Source organism: Gorilla gorilla, chromosome 11 (assembly GCF_029281585.2).
Source record: "Gorilla gorilla gorilla isolate KB3781 chromosome 11, NHGRI_mGorGor1-v2.1_pri, whole genome shotgun sequence".
Taxonomy (NCBI): domain Eukaryota; kingdom Metazoa; phylum Chordata; class Mammalia; order Primates; family Hominidae; genus Gorilla; species Gorilla gorilla.
In genome coordinates, this window is record NC_073235.2 from 130096322 (window position 1) to 130119000 (window position 22679).

General features: G+C 44.9%; 1 long non-coding RNA gene across 2 annotated transcripts in view; it reads right to left on the reverse strand.

Annotated features, from left to right (window-relative positions):
- Window positions 1-3601: 3601 nt before the first annotated feature.
- The window catches only part of LOC109025988 (uncharacterized), a 71321-nt gene continuing 52243 nt past the window's right edge, over window positions 3602-22679 (reverse strand). The window contains exons 5-8 of one of the 2 annotated variants that reach the window (XR_002004963.3): window positions 9914-10029; window positions 7735-8002; window positions 6514-6701; window positions 3602-3849 (exon numbers count right to left, since the gene is read on the reverse strand). This is a non-coding gene — a long non-coding RNA (uncharacterized lncRNA). The remainder of the gene's footprint in view (window positions 3850-6513; window positions 6702-7734; window positions 8003-9913; window positions 10030-22679) is intronic. The other variant, XR_010129712.1, reaches the window with a different exon arrangement.

Genomic DNA, 22679 nt, shown 5'->3' on the forward strand with positions numbered 1-22679 from the left:
CTGACACATGCGCTCTTGAACCAACAGCTGCGGTCCCTGCACTCACAGCTTTGGTCCCTACCCTCGGAACAGGGCCTGGCCCATAGTAGAAACACAATAAAGATCATGTCCTCTCAACACCCAGGTCTAGGAGAGTTTGTTCTGACTTCTACAGGCAGTAAAAATATTTATAAGTGAATTTTAATAATGGACAAAACATAATAGACCTGCCATCAGAAGAGTGAATTTTGCGTTCCTCCCTGTATGTTCTCAGGAGATTTAGTTCAATGGTGGTCCGCGAATGAAACTTTCACATACACTTATGGTGGTCCTAGGAGGCCCACAGGATTATCTTTCAAGGCCTGCTATTATATATTTCTGTAGAGAGAGTATTACAAACTATTGGTAGGCACAGAAATTAAGAGCATGGCATACAACAAGAACTCAAAAAGTGTGAGCTCATCTTAATATCACTATTTCTCTGTATTCTAAAGCAGGGGTCAGGTCAGTGAACTACAGTCCACAGGTCAATCTGCCCTTTGTCTGGTTTTTACCTGTTCCTGAGCTCAGAATGGTTTTTATGTTGTTAAAGGGCTGTGCAAAAAAAAAGAAAGAAAGAAGGAAGGAAGGAAGGAAGGAAGGAAGGGAGGGAGGGAGGAGGGAGGGAGGAAGGAGGCAGGGAGGGAGGAGGGGGAGAGAGAGAAAAAAAGAAAAAGAAAGAAAGGAAGAAAAGAAGAAAGAAAAAGAAAGAGAAAAGAAAGAAAGAAAAAGAAAAAGAAAGAAAGAGAAAGAAAGAAAGAAAAAGAGGGAAGGAAGGAAGGAAAGAAGGGAAGGAAGGAAAAGAAAAGAAAAAAGAAAGAAAAAGAGGAGAAAGAAAAGGAAGAATATGTGTCAGAGATAGTGGGTAGATGGCTGCCAAGTCTGAGATTTATAACCTGACCCTTTAAAGGAAAAGTTTATAACTCTGCTCTGTACGCTTAACTTCCTTTAAACTGTTTTATGGCTTACTTGATTGATTAGAATGAAAACTTTATTTCTTAATTAAACAAATATTTACTGTTATCATTCAGGGAGGATTTCCAAAAGCTGATGAAAACAGAGATCCAGAAGCCAGTGGAGCAGCTGCCAGCCTTGGTGCAGGGGAGAGGTGGAGGCCTCACCTCAACGATGCTGTCATTCGTCTTGTCATGGGCCTAGAGTTTATCCCGTCTGGGTGTACCTGGGAAGGTATTGATTAGCTATAAATGTCTTTTTTATTTTTATTTTTTTCTTTTTTGACATGGAGTCTTGCTCTGTCGCCCAGGCTGGAGTGCAGTGGCATGATCTCAGCTCATTGCAACCTCCGCCTCCCGAGCTCAAGGGAGTCTCCTGCCTCAGCCTCCAAGTAGCTGGGATTACAGGCGCCCGCCACCACGCCTGGCTAATTTTTTGTATTTTTAGTAGAGATGGGGTTTCACCATGTTGGCCAGACTGGTCTGGAACTCCTGATTTCAGGTGATCCACCCACCTTGGCCTCTCAAAGTTCTGGCCTATAAATAGCCACCGCGCCTGGCCTATAAATATCTTTTAATTACACCTCTTTGGTAATATTGTATGGATCATCAGCTAATGATTGACTCTGGGGAATTTCCAAGGTGCTATCCACAGCTTTTGCTCTGAGCCTGGGGTTCAGCTCTTTCTGAGGAAAAAGGAGCACAGGCAGAAGCCCAGCCTGCCTTCCCTCTTCATCCTGGCTCCTTCCTCATCATCCCCCCGCTCTTTCTCTCACTTCTTGTTAGGTGCTTCTCTTTGCCCCCATATCTGTTGTGGTGGACACTTGCAGGTGGGGCAATCAGATAGAGCAGATCCACCACTCCAGATTCTGTCTTGATCTTGCCAGCTGCTACAGACATTTCTCTTGACAAATATGTTCGTGTTCCTTGGTAGAAAAATTCTTCATGGCCTCAAGTTTAATGAATTGACTTACCCAGTAATAGGTCTTTCATATAGACAAGTGGATCTCTTACAGAGTCCTGGGTAAATAAAACTCTCTATTTTATTACTATTATTATTATTATTATTATTTTAGAATGAGTTTTGCTCTGTCACCCAGGCTGGAGTGCAGGAGCATGATCTCAGCTTACTGCAACCTCTGTCTCCCAGTTCAAGCAAGCGAGTCTCCTGCCTCAGCCCAACCTTCCGAGTAGCTGGGATTATAGGCATGCACCACCACTCCCGGATAATTTTCATATTTTAGTAGAGACGGGGCTTCGCCATGTTGGCCGGGCTGGTCTCAAACTCCTGACCTCAGGTGATCCACCCGCCTCGGCCTCTCGAAGTGCTGGGATTACAAGCGCGAGCCACCACTCCCGGCCCGAACTCTCTATTTTAAATGTTAACTCTGTTCTTCCAAAGTCCTTTCCAGTCACCCCACTTGAGACTTCTCTATAGCTTTCAATCCCACAGCACCCAGCCCACCTCCCCGCTTCACTCCTGATTCTGGGATTGCTCCAAGAACTCCAGTATTGTTGTTGCTGTTGTTGTTTTTCTGCTGCTGTATTTGCTACAACATTTTAGTTTTCTGATAGATTTTCACAATAAGACTCCTCAAGATGTTGAGCAGCCAAAAGTTCCATCAATTGTATAGGCTTCAGGCTGGGCACGGCGGCTAACACCTGGAATCCCAGCACTTTGAGAGGCTGAGGTGGATGGATCACTTGAGGTCAGGAGTTTGAGACCAGCCTGGCCAACATGGTGACACCCCCATCTCCACTAAAAATACAAAAATTAGCTGGGCGTGGTGGCACATGCCTGTAATCCCAGCTACTTGGGAGGCTGAAGCAGGAGAATCGCTTGAACCCAGGAGGCGGAGGTTGCAGTGAGCCGAGATTGTGCCACCACTGCACTCCAGCCTGGGCAACAGAGCCAGACTCTGTTTCCAAAAAAAAGAAAAAAAAATTGAAAATTATATAGATTTCACCCTTCTTGGAAGACAGTTGTGGTTATGAAGAACAAAACCTATATCCTGGCTATAATGGTGAGAGGTGTTGTGAAGGAGAAGCTTATAGCAGAGGGGTCTTGACCTAGTGTGTGGGGTGGGGAAGGTGTGCTCGGAGAACATGGCTAAGAGTTGAAGTCTGAATAGGAGCTGGCCATGAAGGTAGGGGAACAAGAACATTCCAGGGAAAGCCTAGAACAAGTGCAGTGGAGCTGAGGGAGGAGGGCGTCCTGGAAGTCCAAGAATCAGAAGAAAGCCAGAGCATGTGGGCTGTGAAGACAGAAGGGGGAATTGCTTACAAGGAGGCTTTGGGAATGAGAGAGGCAGGTCTTGCCCAGCAATCTAGGACTTGCAAGTAACCCTGGACTTTCCCCTGGATTGACTGACTGTGCTTTAAGTGGGAGAGTGAGGGCTTCCTTTGCTGCAGTGTGGAAGGGAGTTGGAAAAGGATGAACATGAAGATGGGGAGACCAGGGAGGAAGCTGCTATAATAGGCAGAGGGGTGGTGATGCTGGATCTAGATGTGGCAATGGAGGTGGAAATGTAAACCACCCACAGGGTTTACTTTGCCTGCTGCCTAGATAGAGCTAATTCATCAAGACAGGTGAATTGCAATAGATAAACAGTAATTCACGCAAAGCCGGCTGAGCAGGAGATTAGAGTTTTATTATTACTCAAATCAGTCTCCCCTAGCATTCGGGAAGCAGAATTTTTAAGGATAACTTGGTGGGTGGGAGGAAGCCAGTGAGCCAGGAGTACTGATTGGTCAGGGATGAAATCATAGAGAGTCGAAGCTGTCTTCTTGCGCTGAGTCAGTTCCTAGGTGGGGGGCCCAGATCCGATGAGCCAGTTTATTGATCTGGATGGTGCCAGCTGATCCATCAAGTACAGGTCTGCAAAATATTTCAAGAACTGATCCTAGGAGCAGTTTAGCCTCCAGCTGCATGACTCCTAAACCATAATTTCTAATCTTGTGGCTAATGTTAATTCCACAAAGGCAGTCTAGTCCCCGGACAAGGAGGACGTCTGTTTTGGGAAAGAGCTGTTACCATCTTTGTTGAAGCTATAAACTAAATTTCTCCCAAAGTTAATTCAGCCTATGCCCAGGAATGAGCAAGGACAGCTTGGAGGTTAGAAGCAAGATGGAGTTGGTTAAGTTAGATCTCCTTCACTGTCTCAGTCTTAATTTTGCAAAGGTGGTTTCAGAAAGAAGTGACGGATTTGACATATATTTAGAAAGGACTTAACAATTGACTGGATAAGGAAAGTGAGGGAGGGAAACAATAAAAAATTGCTCCAAGTTCTGGTCTGAGTGACCAGGTGGTTAGAGGAGCAGCTTGGTTGCTGGGTTGTTTGGGTTGAAGCAAGGTTGTAGCTTAAGGTTCAATCAGGTCAGCCGGGCACGGTGGCTCACGTCTGTAATCCCAGCACTTTGGGAGGCTGAGGCAGGCGAATCACTTGAGGTCAGGAGTTCGAGACCAGGCTGGCCAAAATGGCGAAACCCCGTCTCTACTAAAATTACAAAAATTAGCCGGGCGTGGTGACAGGCACCTGTAATCCCAGCTACTTGGGAGGCTGAGGCAGGAGAATCGCTTGAACCTGGAAGGCAGAGGTTGCGGTGAGCTGAGACCGTGCCACTCTACTCCAGCCTGGGTGACAAGAGCAAAACTCCATCTCAAAATAAATAAATAAATAAATATATATTTTTAAAAGGGTCAGTCAGGTTGAATTGGAAGTACCTGTGAGTCATCTACAGAATTGGAAGTACCTGTGAGTCATCTACAGAATTGGAAGTACCTGTGAGTCATCTACAGAATTGGAAGTACCTGTGAGTCATCTACGTGGAGATGTCAAATAGGCTGTTGGAAGGTTGGCCCTGGGACCCAGAAAACGAACAAGGAGGAGGAGCCTCTTCTGGAGTCACAAGAGGTGAGCCAGAGTAGTGAGAGGAAACCCAGGAAGGGGCTGGAGGGCAGGTCAGTTTGGACTGGATTTAGTTTTGGTGTTGTGACAGGATCCAGACTAGAGTGGAAGCAAGTGACGGCCGGTTATGTTTAGACTTCTCTCTCCACCCAAGAAGAACCCATTCTCATGCCCCAGACAAAGGGAAGTGTCTTCGGAATCACTCGGAAACGCCAATCACACTGATCCAATTGGGTGCTTCACAGTGTAGGAACTAGCCTGGAGAGACAACTCAGTGAGACTTTATGGTTTTTTTTTTTTTTTTTTTTTTTTTGATAAGCAGTCTCGCTCTGTTGCCCAGGCTGGAGTGCAGTGGTGCAATCTCGGCTCACTGCAAGCTCCGCCTCCCGGGTTCACACCGTTCTCCTGCCTCACCCGCCCGAGTAGCTGGGACTACAGGCGCCCGCCACCACGCCTGGCTAATTTTTTTTGTATTTTTAGTAGAGACGGGGTTTCACCGTGTTAGCCAGGATGGTCTTGATCTCCTGACCTGGTGATCTGCCCACCTCGGCCTCCCAAAGTGCTGGGATTACAGGCGTGAGTCACCGCACCGGGCCGAGGTTTTATGTTTTTAATCTAATCTCTTTTACAATCCAAAACCAAGAAACCAAGGGGGCCCTGACCTTTACCCTTAGCCTCAATTTAATGGGAAATCAGAAAAAAATGTATGAAAATAATTTAGGTCAGAGCAAATCATATTCCTCCTATGCTACAGTTAGACAAAGATGAACACTGCTGCGATCAAAGAAAGACCTTAGAGGCAAGGGTCAGATTTATTTCCTGCTGCTGGACCGAGTGTTCTTTGGTGTGTGATATTGGAATAAGAGAAGAAAAAAGAGGGCCGGAGCCGGGCGCAGTGGCTCATGCCTATAATCCTAGCACTTTGGGAGGCCAAGGCGGGCGGATCACGAGGTCAGGAGATCAAGACCATCCTGGCTAACACAGTGAAACCCCGTCTCTACTAAAAATACAAAAAATTAGCCGGGCGTGGTGGTGGGAGCCTGTAGTCCCAGCTACTCGGGCGGGTGAGGCAGGAGAACGGTGTGAACCCGGGAGGCGGAGCCTGCAGTGAGCCGAGATTGCGCCACCGCACTCCAGCCTGGGCGGCAGAGCCAGACTCCGTCCAAAAAAAAAAGAGGACCGGGTCCAGTGGCTCACGCCTGTAATCCCAACAGTTTGGGAGGCTGAGGTGGGAATATCCCTTGAGTCCAGAAGTTTGAGACCAGCCTAGGAAGACCACTAGGCCCTGTCTCCAAAAAAAAAAAAAAAAAAATTAACTAGAAGAAAAAAAGGAGATAAAAAGAGAGGCTTCTTTTAGCAGAGATGACAGAGTCAGACATAAAAAGCATGAAGGGATGTCAGAAATGTGATGCTGCACCAAATGTCCCCCTTACTTGCTGATCACTAATGTGGTCTAGAGGTTTGCCAGTGGAGCTTTGCTCTTTTGAGGTAAGAGATTATGCCCCATTAAAAACAGGATGCACCTAGAAGAACAGAGGGTGGAGACGCACACAAAAGTCCTTAGGGAGAGCTCTACCACTAATGCACTGGGGACTCCCCTCAAGGGGAGATAGGGAAGTACAAGTCTCACTTACTTCTTGAGAAATGGCCAAAATGGGGTTTTAAAGGCATACTCTCAGCATTGGCACTCTTTAGGCAGGAAGATATTGGTCAGGGCTGCTTGGTAAGGATGTTCAGGTTGTGCGCTCTACAGATGCACATTTATCACAGCCAGGGCCTCCTGCAGAGGCCCTGATGGCAGTTTTCGGAAGGTAAGGTCCACCTGTATGAGAGATAGAGGCATAAAATGTACGTAGATGAAGGGAGTCCCTTCCTACTGGGCAAAGTATGTCTTTATCTATACTACCTAACCCAGAACAATACATAACTAAGTGTTCAAAGGACGATTTTTATAGTGTCAATGTGAAAGTATCTTTTATTCTAGTCTCTTTGCTTTAAAAACCAGTATAAGGCTGGGCATGGTGGCTCATGCCTGAAATCCCAGCATTTTGGGAGGCCAAGGTGGGCGGATCACGAGGTCAGGAGATCAAGACCATCCTGGCCAACATGGTGAAACCCCGTCTCTACAAACAATACAAAAATTAGCCGAGTGTGGTGGCGCGTGCCTGTAGTCCCAGCTACTAGGGAGGCTGAGGCAGGAGAATTGCTTGAACCCTGGAGGCAGAGGCTGCAGTGAGGCGAGATTGCGCCACTGGCCTCCAGCCTGGGTAACAGAGCAAGACTCCGTTTCAAAACAAACAAACAAATAACAACAACAACAAAAAAAACCCAGCATAATAGAGATTTGGGCCACCAGTCTCATCCAGGCCACACTTGGGTCAGTGACTGTGGGAGCTTCAGATTCAGGAGTTTGGTGGACTGTGCCAGAAACACGCCTTGCACCTGCTTACAGGGATGGAGGAGCGAGGACTGAGGGGGGCCAGAGATCCAAAATTCTTGTATCTCCATAAGAAGGTGTAGGAGCAAGCCGAGCAGTCTGAAATTGTCATTAAGAACAGAAAGCCTGCAGATGGGCATATTTACACACATGGCTTATGTGGGTGTGGGTGTGTGGATGGGCAACATCGAAGAGGATATGAATGGCGATTTGAATGGCGATTCAAAAGTCAATAGGTCAAATATGAAAATGCTAGGAGGACATCTTCATGTATCTACTGTATAGTCCAACTTTTGGTTTATGGAAAATGTCCAGCTCTTTTAGAAGGTAAACATTTTCTGACTGTGAGCTCTTGAATATGAATTTTATGGTACCTTATACATTTTTTAACTTTCAAAGCTCTGGGTTGGGTAGTTACCAGTACCATCTTCACAAATTCTGGATTCTTCTGGATGTTCTTGACTATTCTGGGAAAATTGGTGCGTTTGTTCTCCCTCCGCCTTGTACCGAGGTCTGCAGGCTTAAGGGATGTTAACGAGGCTTCAATTTGCTGTGTGCATTAGCAGGTGCTGGAAACTACGTTGCCAAATGTGTCGTAGACACAAGAGGGCGATGTGTGCTCAAATGTCAACCTGACTGAGGAAAAGGAATTCATCCTTCAGGAATTTTTGGCTGAATTCCCAGACCTAAAAAAGATTAACAAAGTGTGTTTGGGAGGGGCAAAATTCACTGTGAAACCTAATCAAAGAGGCAGGATGTGATGTCAGAGTGTGGAGACAGCCTGGCAGGAGCTTGGAGGGGATTCTTATCCTTGAGTTCAGAACTGGGCAGTACTCTAGGCTAATGATCGTTATAATCAAGACTTGTCCTCTGTCTGGATATTCAGAAAAGACAGACTTCAAGGCTGCAGAGAATCAGTGGCTGTCTTGGTCTCTGATTACAAAAACTTTATTCTGAGAAAGCCCCTCATTCATTGGAGGAAAACTGACTGTGCACTTGTTACATGCCAGGCATGAGTCTTGTAGGGGCTAAGAATTCAGCCTTGAGTAAGACAGCCGAGGCCACTGCCCTCTGGAAGCATCAGTGACCCTTGGCACGTACTCCCATCTATTTGTTTCTTTTCTCTCTGAGCCAGTCCAAACCAGCAGTGTCTACATCATCTTTTCTTATTCTGAAAGAGAATGCAAGTCACACATTCATGGCTGTGGGCCACATTTTTTTAGAGATGCCATCTGGTTCCAGTTTTTCTGACTGTTTGTGGAGAGTGGTGATTCCAACAATCTTCTACCAAATGTAAGGGGGTGATAAAAGTGTTCAGTGTTTGCCACAGAGATATCTCTAGCTTGGCCTGATCTCAGTGCACTGCTTTTTGGGTTTACTCGACAAATTGAACAATGCTCAGCCCCTCTTCCATGGAACCTTCCCAATCTCTTTAGCCAGGGTTACACTGCGACTCCTCTAAGTCTCTGTACATCATAGCACTTTTGTGGGAGACCACTGCTACTTCAAATCTCTGCCAATAGCACCATGTTTCCTTTCATTGCTAGCTTTTTAGAATTCTAAAGCCTACTTGGCCATTAGATTTTTAAAATTTTTTTTTGAGACAGAGTCTCACTCTGTTGCCCAGGCTAGAGAGCGGTGGTGCAGTCACAGCTCACTGCAGCCTCAACCTCTTGGGCTCAAGTGATCCTTCCACCTCAGTCCCCCAAGTAGCTGGGACTACAGGTGCTCACAACCACGCGCAACTAATCTTTGTATTTTTTGTAGAGACAGGATTTCGTTATGTTGCCCGGGCTGGTCTCAAATTCCTGAGCTCAAGAGACCCTCCCATTTTGGCCTCCCAAAGTGCTGGGATTACAGGCATGAGCCATTGTGCCCGGACTAGCTATTTTTTAAATTGGAGTTTGAGGAAGGAGGAACAGAAAGGCTGCATCTGCTTAGTAAATGACTCCCCGCCGCCAACACACATACCCAGTAGATGGCAACACCCATGAAAATCCTTTCATCCTGTTGTGAATGGTGGATTCCCAAACTCTACAGGACCCTGCACTAGTCAGCATCTGCTCTTCCCTCTTGAGTCAGGGCAGCCTGCAAAAGTCTGGTGTGTATCATAGGCATCTTGGGGCTCATCTTCTACAGAAGGTCAGAGGGCACAGCAAAAATAGCTTTCTTGCTGTGACCTCATACATAAACCCTGGCACACTTCCGCCTGTCAGATGGGAGCACGCCCCTGTCCTCGGGCTGTTTTTCGCTGTCGCAACAGGCTATTCTGCCGTTAATCCTTTCCTGTAATTCCCGCCGCCTCGCTCGATCTTGCAATTCTCTGGCCCAGTGGCCTTTACAGGGGGTCATTACTGGGACACGGGGAACCAATGTGCGGTAACAAATGCAAGCTGACAGCAACACGTTCCTCGCCAAAAGTGGGACTCTTGGGTTTTGTGTGTGTCAACTCAGAAGAAACGAGAAAAAGACCCCACCATGTGTTGGATGAGGATGGAAATTAGATGCAGTGACTAAAAGGTGCTTTGATTAGGTGAATCCATTGACAGTAAGAAGGAAGAGATTCTCAATGTGCTTGGCATTTCACTTTGTCTCACTTTGGGTGAATAGTCCCAGTTCTGTCAGACGTGCATCTCTTCGTCTGTCAGCTCCGTGTCTCTTGCCAGGATGCTTCTCTCTATCTATCAGGCAGAATTTTCAGATGTTGTCTTTCCTGTCAGGAAAAGTTTAATTCATCATTTTCCTCAGGCCTTGAACAAATTTTTACAGGAAAAAAATGGTGGTGGTGGGTTGGGGGTGGGGGGTTATGACAAAAACATTTACAGATTTTTCTTCACATATAATTTTAAAATTGCCTATTTTTGCCAGGCACGGTGGTTCAAGCCTGTAATCCCAGCATTTTGGGAGACTGAGGCAGGTGGATGACCAGAGGTCAGGAGTTCAAGACCAGCCTGGCCAACATGGTGAAACCCCATCTGTACTAAAAATACAAAAATTAGCTGGTCATGGTGGTGGCACACTCCTATAATCCCAGCTACTAGGGAGGCTGAGGTAGGAGAATCTCTTTAACCCGGGAGGTGGAAGTTGCAGTGAGCCAAGATCACGCCATTGCACTCCAGCCTGGGCAACCGAGCGAGACTCCATCTCAAAGAAAAAAAAAATTACTTACTTTTGAGTAGGTAATACATACACACAGTACAAAAGTCAAAAGGTTCATACAAATGGAAAAAACTCCATACTCTCTTTGCCTCCATTCCCCAGGCACCCAGTTCCTCTCAACGGAGGCAACCCTGGGTACTAGTGGTTTACATCTTTCTAGAGACTGTCTCTGTATAAATTAGCGGAGATAGTCTTCATATGCCTTTTGAGAGCATCTTTTTAAAATTTCTAAATCTAGGTAAGTTCTGAAAAGGAATATATTAAATATACATTAAAATATACTCAATGTGGCTGGGCATGGTGGCTCACACCTATAATCTCAGCACGTTGGGAGGATGAGGCGGGAGGATGACTTGAGGTCAGGAGTTTGAGACAAGCCTGGCCAACATAACAAAACCCTGTCCCTATTAAAAATACAAAATTAGCCAGGCAATGAGCCGGACTTGGTGGTGCATGCCTGTAATCCCAGCTACTTGGGAGGCTGAGGCAGGAGAATCACTTGAACCCTGGAGGCAGAGGTTGCAGTGAGCCAAGATCGTGCCATTGCACTCCAGCCTGGGTGACAGAGTGAGACTCTGTCTCAAAAAAAAAAAAAAAAAGTATGTATATGTACGTATACACACACACACGTCTATTCAATGTATTGAATGGTCTGTCCAGTTGAAGCCCTGATTCTAGACTAGATAATTTGTTGGCTTCTTGTTAGATCACTCTTACCAGAAATGTGACTGGACTTAGAATCAGTCTGGAAGCATTGTGGATACTCTAGAGTCTGACGTTTCTTGTCCCTTAACATTCAGCTCGTCTTTCCTGAGTTATACCTCTTAGTCATTTCCCTTTGAAATTAAGAGAAGGGCCTCAAATCTTAAAAATTGAAGAATACGGCTGGGCACGGTGGCTCACACCTGTAATCCCAGCACTTTGGGAGGCTGAGGCAGGCAGATCACCTAAGGTCAGGAGTTCGAGACTAGTCTAGCCAACATGGTGAAACCCCATCTCTACTAAAAATACAAATATTAGCCAGGCATGATGGCGCACACCTGTAATCCCAGCTACTCGGGAGGCTGAGGCAGGAGACTGGCTTGAACCTGGGAGGCAGAGGTTGCAGTGAGCCGAGATCACACCACTGCACTCCAGCCTGGGCGACAAAGTGAGATTCATCTCAAAAAAAAAAAAATGGAGGGATAGAAGGTCTTGTGTTATTAAGACATAGAAGAAAAGTTAGTTGAGAATCTCACTGGCCACACCCCAAGAGGGGACATTTGGCCACTGGGGGTACATTGGGTGCTCCAGGGAATTGGCTGGGTCTGGGACACACTTGTTAAGCTCCTGAAACTTAGAGTTGAACAGAACAACAGCAGCTAGTATAATGACTTGAAAGGTCGTTTGATGAATTTTAATACCTGGGCGCATAAATATTTGTGTTTGATACTTTTAGGCATCTGAAAGAAGTGTCTGATTTCCTTGCTAAGGGATTGGCCTCAGGAACAGATGCATACCAGTGTTGAAATTCTCCTCAGCCTCGTGAGTGGCAGTGATTCTTGTGTATCTGCCCTCTGCCTGTGTTGGAGCTGCTAAATTGTAAGAATTTGTAAGTTGGTAAAATGCTTCTAAAAACCCTCAGCTCCATAAATATTTTTAAATTTAAATTTAATTTTGTTTTAGAGATAGGGTCTTGCTATATTGCCCAGGCTGGTCTCAAACTCTTGGGCTCAAAGCATCCTCCCATGTCAGCCTCCAGAGTGCCTGGCACTACAGGCACATGCCTTGCTTTGCTCTTTAATTTTTTTTTTCTTTTTTTTTGAGATGGTCTCTTGCTCTGTCACCCAGGCTGGAGAGCAGTGGCACAATCTCAGCTCACTGCAACCTCTGCTTCCCAGGTTCAAGCGATTCTCCTGCTTCAGCCTCCTGAATAGTTGGGATTACAGGCATGTGCCACCACACTTGGCTAATTTTTGTATTTTTAGTAGAGACGGGGTTTCACCACATTGGGCAGGCTGGTCTCGAACTCCTGACCTCAGGTGATCCACTCGCCTTGGCCTCCCAAAGTGCTGAGATTATAGGTGTGAGCCACCGTGCCTGGCCAGCTCTTTAAATCTCAACATAGTAACACCCTTACTAATTTCTCAGCTGCTTTTCTGAGTTTAACAATTTCTGACTGAATGCTTTATTTATAGGTTGACAATTCTCGGTACCCCTAGTCAGCCAAATGTGTCTCTCTCCACAACAGAGACTCACCTTCTCGTGGCTGCAAGCTGTGCAGCTGAAGAGGGATTCTGGAGAAAGAAGGGGAATCCTTTTGTTTGGGTCTATTAATGCTACGCAATGTGCCTGGGTTCTTGGAGGGAGACATATCCCTTTCTTCCTTATTCCCTCCCATTGACTATACAGGAGAAACTGTATGGAGCTTACTGCAGAAAAATTATTAAGTCCCAAAGATGTGAAGTGTTTTGAATTTTATTCAAGTCCAACCTTGCAGGGCAACAACTCAACACAGCCATTCCTGCTCTTTCAGGAGAAGCCACAAGTGTGGGAAGACAGGCAGCTAAGTCTAGGGCACAGACAAATTAGTCATACTGTCTGCTTAGATCCTGAGGGCCTTGTAACCCTCAAGGTTTCCTGGTGTCATCTTAAGGTGCTAGTTATTCCATTCTGGCTGCCTTTTGATTCATTTGGTTTTCTGCCCACAGGCAAGCAGAGGCGAAACCAACCTGCCAACTCTTACCTCAAACCCATTGAGAGAGACCTGGGGATTTCCTAGGGTTTTATTTTTACCTATTGCTCCCCAAACAGAAGTTCCATTACACAGAAGCATTTCTTTTTTTCTTTTTCTTTTCTCTTTTTTTTTGAGACGGAGTCTTGCTTTGTCACCCAGGCTGTCATGCAGTGGCACCATCTTGGCTCACTGCAATATCTGCCTCCCGGGTTCAAGAGATTCTCAAGCCTCATCCTCTCGAGTAGCTGGGATTACAGGTGTGTGCCACCACGTCCAGCTAATTTTGTATTTTTAGTAGAGATGGGGTTTCGCCATCTTGGCCAGTCTAGTCTCGAACTCCTGACTTCAAGTGATCTGCCCGCCTCAGCCTCCCAGAGTGCTGGGATTACAGGCATGAGCCACCACGCCTGGCCACACAGAAGCATTTCTCAGTGCCTAATCTAGTTTGCATATCAACTATTATGGAATAAAGAAACCAACAAGACCTTGCATTGCACTCCCTGGGTGGGATGACATACGCCTATCAAGGCCAGAGCCTCCTGAAACCCATCTCTTATTTCTGTTGGCACTGCTCCCACCCAGACAGAAATGAGTTAGAGTGAGGCATTCTCCCTAGTAACCACAGGAAGTAGGATTTCTCCCTGCAGAGGAGCAAAGGAATAGAGGAATGAATATCTTTGACTCCTACTCCTGTTCACCTTATGGGAGTCTTCTCTGATCCCCACAGCTAAAACACCATCACTTCTACCCCATTCATCTTTATGCTCTTATCTGGCTTTATATTTCCTGTCTTTTCCCCCACCAACACTTACCTCCCCCCTGCCCTAGAATGTGAGCCCCCTGAGCACACGATCTGTCTGATTCATTTACTGCTGTATCCTCAGTGCCCGAAACAGTACCTGTCCCATTTCTGAGTGCACAAAAAAAATCTGTTAAACAAATAGGGGACCTCTACTATTGCCAGGCACTGTGTCAGACCCTGTGCATACACTATACATGTGACACAGGTAGGTGTTAGTGGCATCATTCTACAGATGAAGAACCCAGGGAGTAACAAAGGAGGTGACATAACTTCCTCAAGATCACACACTTAGTAAATAGTTGAGCATTTACTGCCTCTAGAGGGTCTATCCTCTAGAACTTGATCCCTTTTGTCAAATGCAAGAGCTAAAGAAATGTAGAGTAGAGTGTGTTTCATTCTTGAAACCATCTCAGTTTTCTACCTAGGTAGAATTTAGGAAAACAGAAGGGATGGCAAATATATATATATATACAGAGGAAACCTTCTTGAGGGTTACAACTTAAACAAGCACAGCCCAATACAAAATACTCTGAACTAAAATCAAACAACAATTCTCAGTATCTCAGAGGGTTTGCTTAGTTCACTTAGTTTTTCAATCATCCCATATGCATTTACTGAGGCCCTTGTATGTGCCGGGCTCTGGGCTAAGTGCTCCGATACTAAGAGAAACGCGGTAGACTTAGCCCTGTGGGATTTACTGTCCACCTGAGAACAATGAACCCAAGAGGTGTAAGAGACCAGGATTTCTGAAGAATACAGAAGAAATACTCAGTGTGCTTGGAGAGCAAGTGAAAGAGGGTCTGGCATAGACTGTGGGGCGGGGAGCGCAGGTCAGGGAAGATTGGCCTGAGGAAATGGTTTTAGAAGGGAACTAAACTTACCCTGGAGATTATAGTTGTCAAAGAAAAGCGAATCATAAACAGCCAGGACACACAACACAGACGTTACAGAGACACTGACAAGAGGAAATAGGAAGGAGGCGATTAGATTCATGGGCAGGAGCTCAGAGGAGAGGTACGGGCTGGAACTATATATTTGGAAGTCATTGGCTTACAGAAGGTAATTGAAATTGTAGGTGTCGATGAGATCATCTTGGAAAAAATTACACAGCAAGAAAAGAAGGGAGTCCAGCCCTGAGCTTTAAGGAAGTCTAACATGTAGTGGCTGGGAAGGGGAGGAGTTGCCAGCCAAGATGCCTGGGAAGGAGTGGGCCAGAGAGGCAGGAGGGAATGTAGGAATTGTTGCCATGTGAAATCCAGGAGAGAAAAGCTCTCAAAGGAATCACGTGTGCAGAGCCAACACTGCTGGGGGGCCAGAGATAAGAGGACGCAGAGATGAACAGGTGACAAGGAAGTCATAGGTGACCCTGGGGAGAGGTCCTTAGGTGGCATGATGTGAGCAAGAGTCGGATGACAGGCAGATGAGAAAGGGTGGGAAGGGAGGGAATGGAGATGGTATCACCCAGTGGTCTGCAAACCAGGACCCACACACCAAATCTGGCTGGAGACCTGTTTATTTATGATGTATTTATTTATTTTGCAAGGGCCTGTTTTTGTAAAGATTTCACTGGAACACAGCCATACCCATTCACTTACATACATATTATGGGCTGAATTTTATCCTCCTCCTCGACACTTAATTTTTTAAATTGTATATATTTAAGGTATATAACATGATGTTTTGATATACATAAACATAGGAAAATGATTTCCTTTTTAAAAAATTTTAATCAGGCCAAAAGAGAGAGAAAAAAGAATAAATGTTCCTATAGTGAAATGATTTCTACAGCCAAATGAACACATTTCCTCCTCTCATATAGCTACCTTTTTGTGTATGGTGGAAGTACCTAACAACTGCTCTCTTAGCAAATTTCCAGTATACAATACATTATTATTATAATTATTATTATTCTTAGAGACAGGGTCTCACTCTGTTGCCCAGGCTGGAGTGCAGTGACAGTCACAGCTCACACTGCTGCTTCAAACTCCTGGCCTCAGGCGATCCTCCCACCTGAGTGTCCTGAGTAGCCAGGACTACAGTTTTGTACCACCACACCTGGCTAATTTCTTTTTAAGTTTATGTTATACCTTTTGTAGAGACGGGAATCTCACAATGTTGCCTAGGCTGGTCTCGAACTTCTGGCTTCAAGCAATCCTCCTGTCTCAGCCTCCCAAAGTGCTAGGATTATAGGTGTGAGCCACTGTGCCCGGCCACAATAGAATATTATCAACTATAGTGTCCCTCCCAAACTAATATGCTGAAGTCCTAACTCCAGTGCCTTAGATGTGACTGTATCTGGAGATAGAGGTAGGGTCTTTAGAGAGGTGAATAAGTTAAAATGTGGTCATTAAGGTGGGCCCTAATCCTGATAAAGAGGGGGAGATTAGGACAGACAGACACAGAAGGCAGGCCATGTGAAGACACAGGGAGAAGATGGCCATCTGCAAGCCAAGGAGAGAGGCCTTAGGAGAAACCAACCTTACCAATACCTTGTTGTCAGACTTCCAGCGTCCTGAACTGTGAGGAAATAAATTTCTGTTGCTTAAGGCACCTAGTCTGTGGTTCTTTGTTATGGCAGCCCTAGCAGCCCATTGGCTATTTTTGCACTACACAAGTTGCAGAGTTGAGTAGTTACAACAGAGGCTGTATGGTGAGAAAGGCCAAAAATATTCAGTAGCTGGCTCTTCACAGACATTGTTTGCCAAGGCTAGGCATGGTAGCTCACCTGTAATCCCAGCACTTTGGGAGGTCAAGGTTGGTGGATCATTTGAGCCCAGGAGTTTGAGATCAGCCTGGGCAACATGGCAAAACCCCATCTCTACAAAAAAATACACACGACCCGCACCCCCAACCAAAAAAACAATTAAGCATGCTGGCATGCACCTGTAGTCCCAGCTACTTAGGAGACTAAGGCAGGAGGATCACTTGAAACTAGGAGGCTGAGACGGCAGTGAGCCATGATCATGCCACTGCACTCCAGCCTGGGCTACAGAGTGTGACCCTGTCTCAAAAAAAAAAAAAAAAGAAGAAGAAAGAGAGAGAGAGAGAAAGAAAGGAAAGAAAGAAAGAAAGAAAGAAAGAAAGAAAGAAAGAAAGAAAGAAAGAAAGAAAGAAAAAGAGAAAAAGAAATTATTCGCCAATCCCTGATACAGACAATTGTTTCAAGGTCATATACCTGGTACATCCCAGAGTCGGGATTTGAACCCCAGTCAGCACCAGTGACTCCTGTTCCCTGCCCTACCCCCCGGGAACAGGCTGCCTCCCCTCAGCCAGGAGGGCTGGAGCTCAAACAGTAAAGTCAGCATGGTTCTTTTCTTTTCTTCAGTTCATGCTCTGTCCTGTGGGCAGCTGTTGTGGGGAAATGCTGAGTCATAAATAATTCTTACATTAATGCCAAGGCAGCCGGAAGGGAAATGTCAGTAGGAAATGGTATTTCAAATAAGTACAAATTTCATAATTCAGCCAATTTTTTAGACCATTTCTCGCAGCAACATTTTCTTGAGTTTTGGTAAACTCATAATCATTTATAAATGTGGATAAAACGTACCGTCATTTGGACATGTGACCCAGATATATACATGATATAGAATGGGCCAAACAGATCAGAGCAAAGAGAGGAACAATTGGTCTTATGTATAACTGGCCCTTGTATCTTTACATCACCCAAGACAATTATAGTATTGTGACATTCACTGTTTGAGCTTATCATTGAGAAGCTCCAGGAAGCTTCGATTTCTACTCAACAGAATAGCTCGTTAGTGTAATTTTATCCTCTCAGAAATATATTGCAGAAGTCAGCCGTCACAGTCAGCTTCATTTCCTTGAAGTCCTCTTCAGGGTAGTGCCCAGAGACACAAGGGTTGCCAATACCGGTGTCTGCAAGTCCAGGAGCATGGGTTAAGGAGTGAAGCCAGTTAGGCAGAGAAAACACCGTCCTCTGCCCCACCGCCCCCAGCCCATTGTGATTATGAGGAAACACAGGCCAGCTGTTCCCAAATCTTCTGCTTTTTCACAAGAAGCCGGAAATCCAGATTTGATGTGAAATTTCCTAATTTCTAAATCTTGGCAATTAATTCAATTAAAAATAAAAATAAAAACACAGATTTTTCTTTTTTTTTTTTGCCTGTGGTTTGGACCCCACCATACGACCCCTGTTAATGACTCCTGCTCTGGTGAGACTCCATGGCCAGGGTGAAGGGCAAGGGTGAAGGTCGAAATTAGTCTAAACTCACCGGTGTTCATCATTCCTCATTGCAAAACCTCGCTTCCACGTGTGGTCTTCCCCCGTGCGTTTCTGTGGCTGTATCTGACTTACCCAGTCTCACACCCAGTTTTTCTCTTCCCTTTATTTCTGGATACTGAAATTCTTGGGGTTATTTAAGCCACAGCTGTTTAAAAATGTCAGCATCTGAACCTCATGTTCCCAAGCAAGGAACTGTTGACTGAGTTGGGTCAGCAGGAAGGAATGGACTAGATTTTCTGCCACCCTGACAATGTTTTCTAAACCTGGAGCGAGGCTTCCTGACTCTGTCTCTGCCACTTTTCACATAGGAGTTGCCAAGGAACAGATGAAGGGATACTAAAAATACAAGCTTTGCCATCTCTGTGTTCTTTTTTCTTCAAATCTTTTCTCCATAAATGCCTTGCCTCTTGAATCTCCATTTGTTTTTCTCATTTATTCAATCATTTATTCACTCAGTAAACATTTATGAAGCAAATAATGTGTGCCAAGTACCACCTTAGGTGCGGGGAGGGCCAAGGCAAATCAGACTTGGTCCCTGACAGTGAAGGGCCTACGTCTATGGTAAGTGAATGTTTGCATCCTCCTCAAATTCATACGTTGACATCCTAACCCCCAAGGTGATGGTATTAGGAGGTGGGGACTTTGGGAGGTGATTAAGTCATGACTGCCTAACCCTTATTAATGGTATTAATGCCTTATAAAAGAGACCCCAGAGAGCTCTGTTGTTCTCTTTCTGCCATGTGAGGGCATGGGGAGAAAGAGGCCATCTATGAACCAGAAATGGGCCCTCACCAGATGCCAAACCTACTAGCACCTTGATCTTGAACCTCCCAACCTCCAGAACTGTGAGAAATACATGTTTATTGTTTAAGCCACCCCATTGATGATATTTTTGTTGTACAAGCCTAAAGGGACTAAGACATGTAGGTTCCTGGATGATCAGAACTGAGGCCCATGTATGTCTGGTGACCAGCACTCCCACATATATAACCCTCACCGCCCCCTCTTAGGTATGGTGAATTTGGCTTGAAAGAGTGGAAGTGAACAATAAATGCTAAATTGAAATAGATACCACAGAGTTTTCTAGAAGAAAAAAAAATCATCATGGTAGATTCCTTTGAACCAAGCAATAATTTTAGCAAAGCCATTACTAAAGTTTCTTTTTCTTTTTCTTAATGGACTTTATTATATTTTTAGAGCAGTTTTAGGTTTACAGAAAAATTTTTTCATTTATTTATTTTTGTACATGAATAAGTTCTTTAGTAGTGATTTCTGAGATTTAGGTGCACCCATCACCTGAGCAGCATACAGTGTACCCAAAGTGTAGTTTTTTTTTCCTTACCTGCCTCCTACCCATTCCCCTGAGTCCTCAAAGTCCATTGTATATTCTTTTGCCTTTGTGTCCTCATAGCTTAGTTCCCTCATGGCAAAATTTTGAGGAGGGTGCAGAGAGTTTCTGTATGCCCCTTGCCACTGTACACAGCCTGCCTCACTATGAAAATCCCACACCAGAGGATATATTTTTTACAATCAATGAAACTACATTGACACGTTATCACCCAAAGTCCATAGTTTACATTAGGGTTCACTCTTGGTGTTGTATATTCTAAAGATTTGGACAAATGTATAATGACATGTATCCACGATTACAGTATCATACAGAATAGTTTTACTGCCCTAAAAATCTTCTGTGCCTTCGCTATTCAGATTTTTTTTTTCACTTTGAAATGCTTAAGAACAGCCTCAGTAAAATGTTTATATCCTAGGCAGTGAATGATTTGATCTCTATAGGAATGAGCTGGTTGTTATATCAGAATTTGGGGGTAAGCTACAGATGCTAATATAGGGACATAGAAGATTTTTCCCCTCAAAATTAGTTAAGATTAGCAAATAGCATTAAGGCAGTTAACCTTGATGAAATACCTAGTAAGAAATGAGTGATGTTATCCTGGAACTGCTATTCTCCTCCCATCTCTTCTCTCAGCATTTGCCATCCAAACCATTTGGAAGCTTTGGTGCTTGATGCATTGCAGTATCTTTTTTTTCTTTTCTTTGAGAAAGATGATCTTAATTTCTAGTTCAATTTGAAAGTCCTTGCTGCAGTGAAGAACATCTATATTTGCTGAGTTTTACCAGGAAAGGTAGGCATCTTCAGTCCAACCTCTACTGGACTAATGTTTTAGGAAGCCTCAATCATTCCAGCCCATGAAGAAAAATCTCCTCAAAAAAATTTGCAAAATATTATATTTTAAAAATCTGTGGGCCGGGCACAGTGGTTCATGCCTGTAATCCCAGCACTTTGCGAGGCTGAGGAAGGTGGATCACCTAAGGTCGGGAGTTCAAGACCAGCCTGGCCAACATGGTGAAATCCCGTCTCTACTAAAAATACAAAAATTAGCTGGGTGTGGTGGTGCACGTCTGTGGTCCCAGCTACTCAGGAAGCTGAGGTAGGAGAATCACTTGAACCTGGGAAGGCAGAGGTTGCAGTGAGCTGAGATCACAGCCACTGCACTCCAGCCTAGGCAACAGAGCGAGGCTCTGTCTCAAAAAAAAAATTGTATATATTTAAAAGTACATATTAAACCAAATATTTAATGTATTTTTATATTAAAGTGTTTGGTTTCACTTTGCTATCTGTTTATAAATTCATCAACTTGTGTTTTATTTTACTGTCAAAATAGATATCTATAGATCCATAATTTGCTTTTTGTTATTATTTATTTATTTATTTATTTATTTCGAGATGGAATTTCACTCTTGTCACCAAGGCTGGAGTGCAATGGTGCCATCTCAGCTCACTGCAACCTTTGCCTCCCCGGTTCAAGTGATTCTCCTGTCTCAGCCTCCTGAGTAGCTGGGATTACAGGCATGTGCCACCATACTGGGCTAATTTTTTTTTTTTTTTTTTAGTAGAGATGGGGTTTCACCATGTTGGCCAGGCTGGTATTTAACTCCTGACTTCAAATGATCTGCTCTCCTTGGCCTCCCAAAGTTCTGGGATTACCGGCATGAGCCACTACACCAGGCCAAGATCCATAGTTTGAATGGGCTTCCAGGATTGGGATAGATAGCAAAGGTTCAGCTTAGGCCTGTTCCATTTGTGACTATTGTCACAAATGTTAAATTTGGAGTCACCTGCCCTTGAACTCACCCTTGACCTGGCCAGAAAAATGGAAGCATGTCAATGGTCTGGGGAGGAAAGGACCTTATGTGAAATTAAAAGAATTGTCTGGTTAACCATGTTACACCTTGGGTCCAAATAACTTTGAGTATGGGCACATTCAAGGACAGAACCTAGAGATGAGAGAACTGCTTCCTAATGGATGGAGTGAGATGAGCCCTACTGGCCAGGGTCATCAGACAGCCCTGGTTACTGGCCTGGAGACAAGGAGAGTGCTGAAAACTGTACTCCAGAGACATTCCTACTATAGCTGAGACACATCTGGGGCCTCCTCAAGACACCAGAAAAAAATGGAGCCCAGAAATGGAGGCTAAGGCCCTGCAGTAGTGCAGTAAAGGTTCAGCTTAGGCTGAAGGGGATAATGAGGTAGTGAAATACCGCATTAACAATGACTGTGACCTGAGTTGTGCCTGGGCCAGTCAATAAGCTGTATTTCTCAACTCCAACCTTGCCCCTGCCCCACCTTCTGTACTCTGCTTTGTGACTCGGGGGCTGGGCCTCTGCAAACCACATTTTCGCTTTGCAGCTGGCTCGCTCTGAAGCTCTTCCCATCTTCCCATGGGGGGATGCAAGAGAGAGACTGCACAGCTGGAGGAGGAGGAAGCCCCTCTTCTTTCCTGACCACTTTCTGCTCCTGTGAATGGCACCCAGGCAATGCTTCATTAAGAAGTGAAATGAGCATTAACCATTTCATGCTCAGCAGTAGCACCAGTTCCTTCCCGAGTCCACCACCGAAGCCAGTCTGCAATATTTTCAATGCTTGTAGAACTGGTCCCCTCACAGCCCCTCGCAGACCTCAGCTGGAACGTACAGTAGCCCTCCTTAAGAATCTGGTGCTCAGCTCCACACGGCTCTTCCTCCAAACATCTAAGCTTTAATAGTTTGAGCCTCTTCCTTTCACTCCCCAAGTCCCACTGCTTGCTCTAGTTTCTACCTCCAGGGCAGTTTTGCATTATCTTTTTGCCATTTATGTTACCTAACGCATTTTATGTTATCAGCAAATTTATACTTAGTTAACAATTAAATCCTCTCTATTCAAACAACTCATGCTTTTTTTTTTTTTTTTTTTTTTTTGAGGCAGAGTCTGTCTGTCACCCAGACTGGAGTGCAGTGGTGCTATCTTGGCTCACTGCAACCTCCACCTTCCAGGTTCAAGCTATTCTCCTGCCTCACCCTCCCGAGTAGCTGGAACTACAGGCACCCACCATGTCTGGCTAATTTTTGCATATATTTATCTTTAGTAGAGACGGGTTTTCACCATG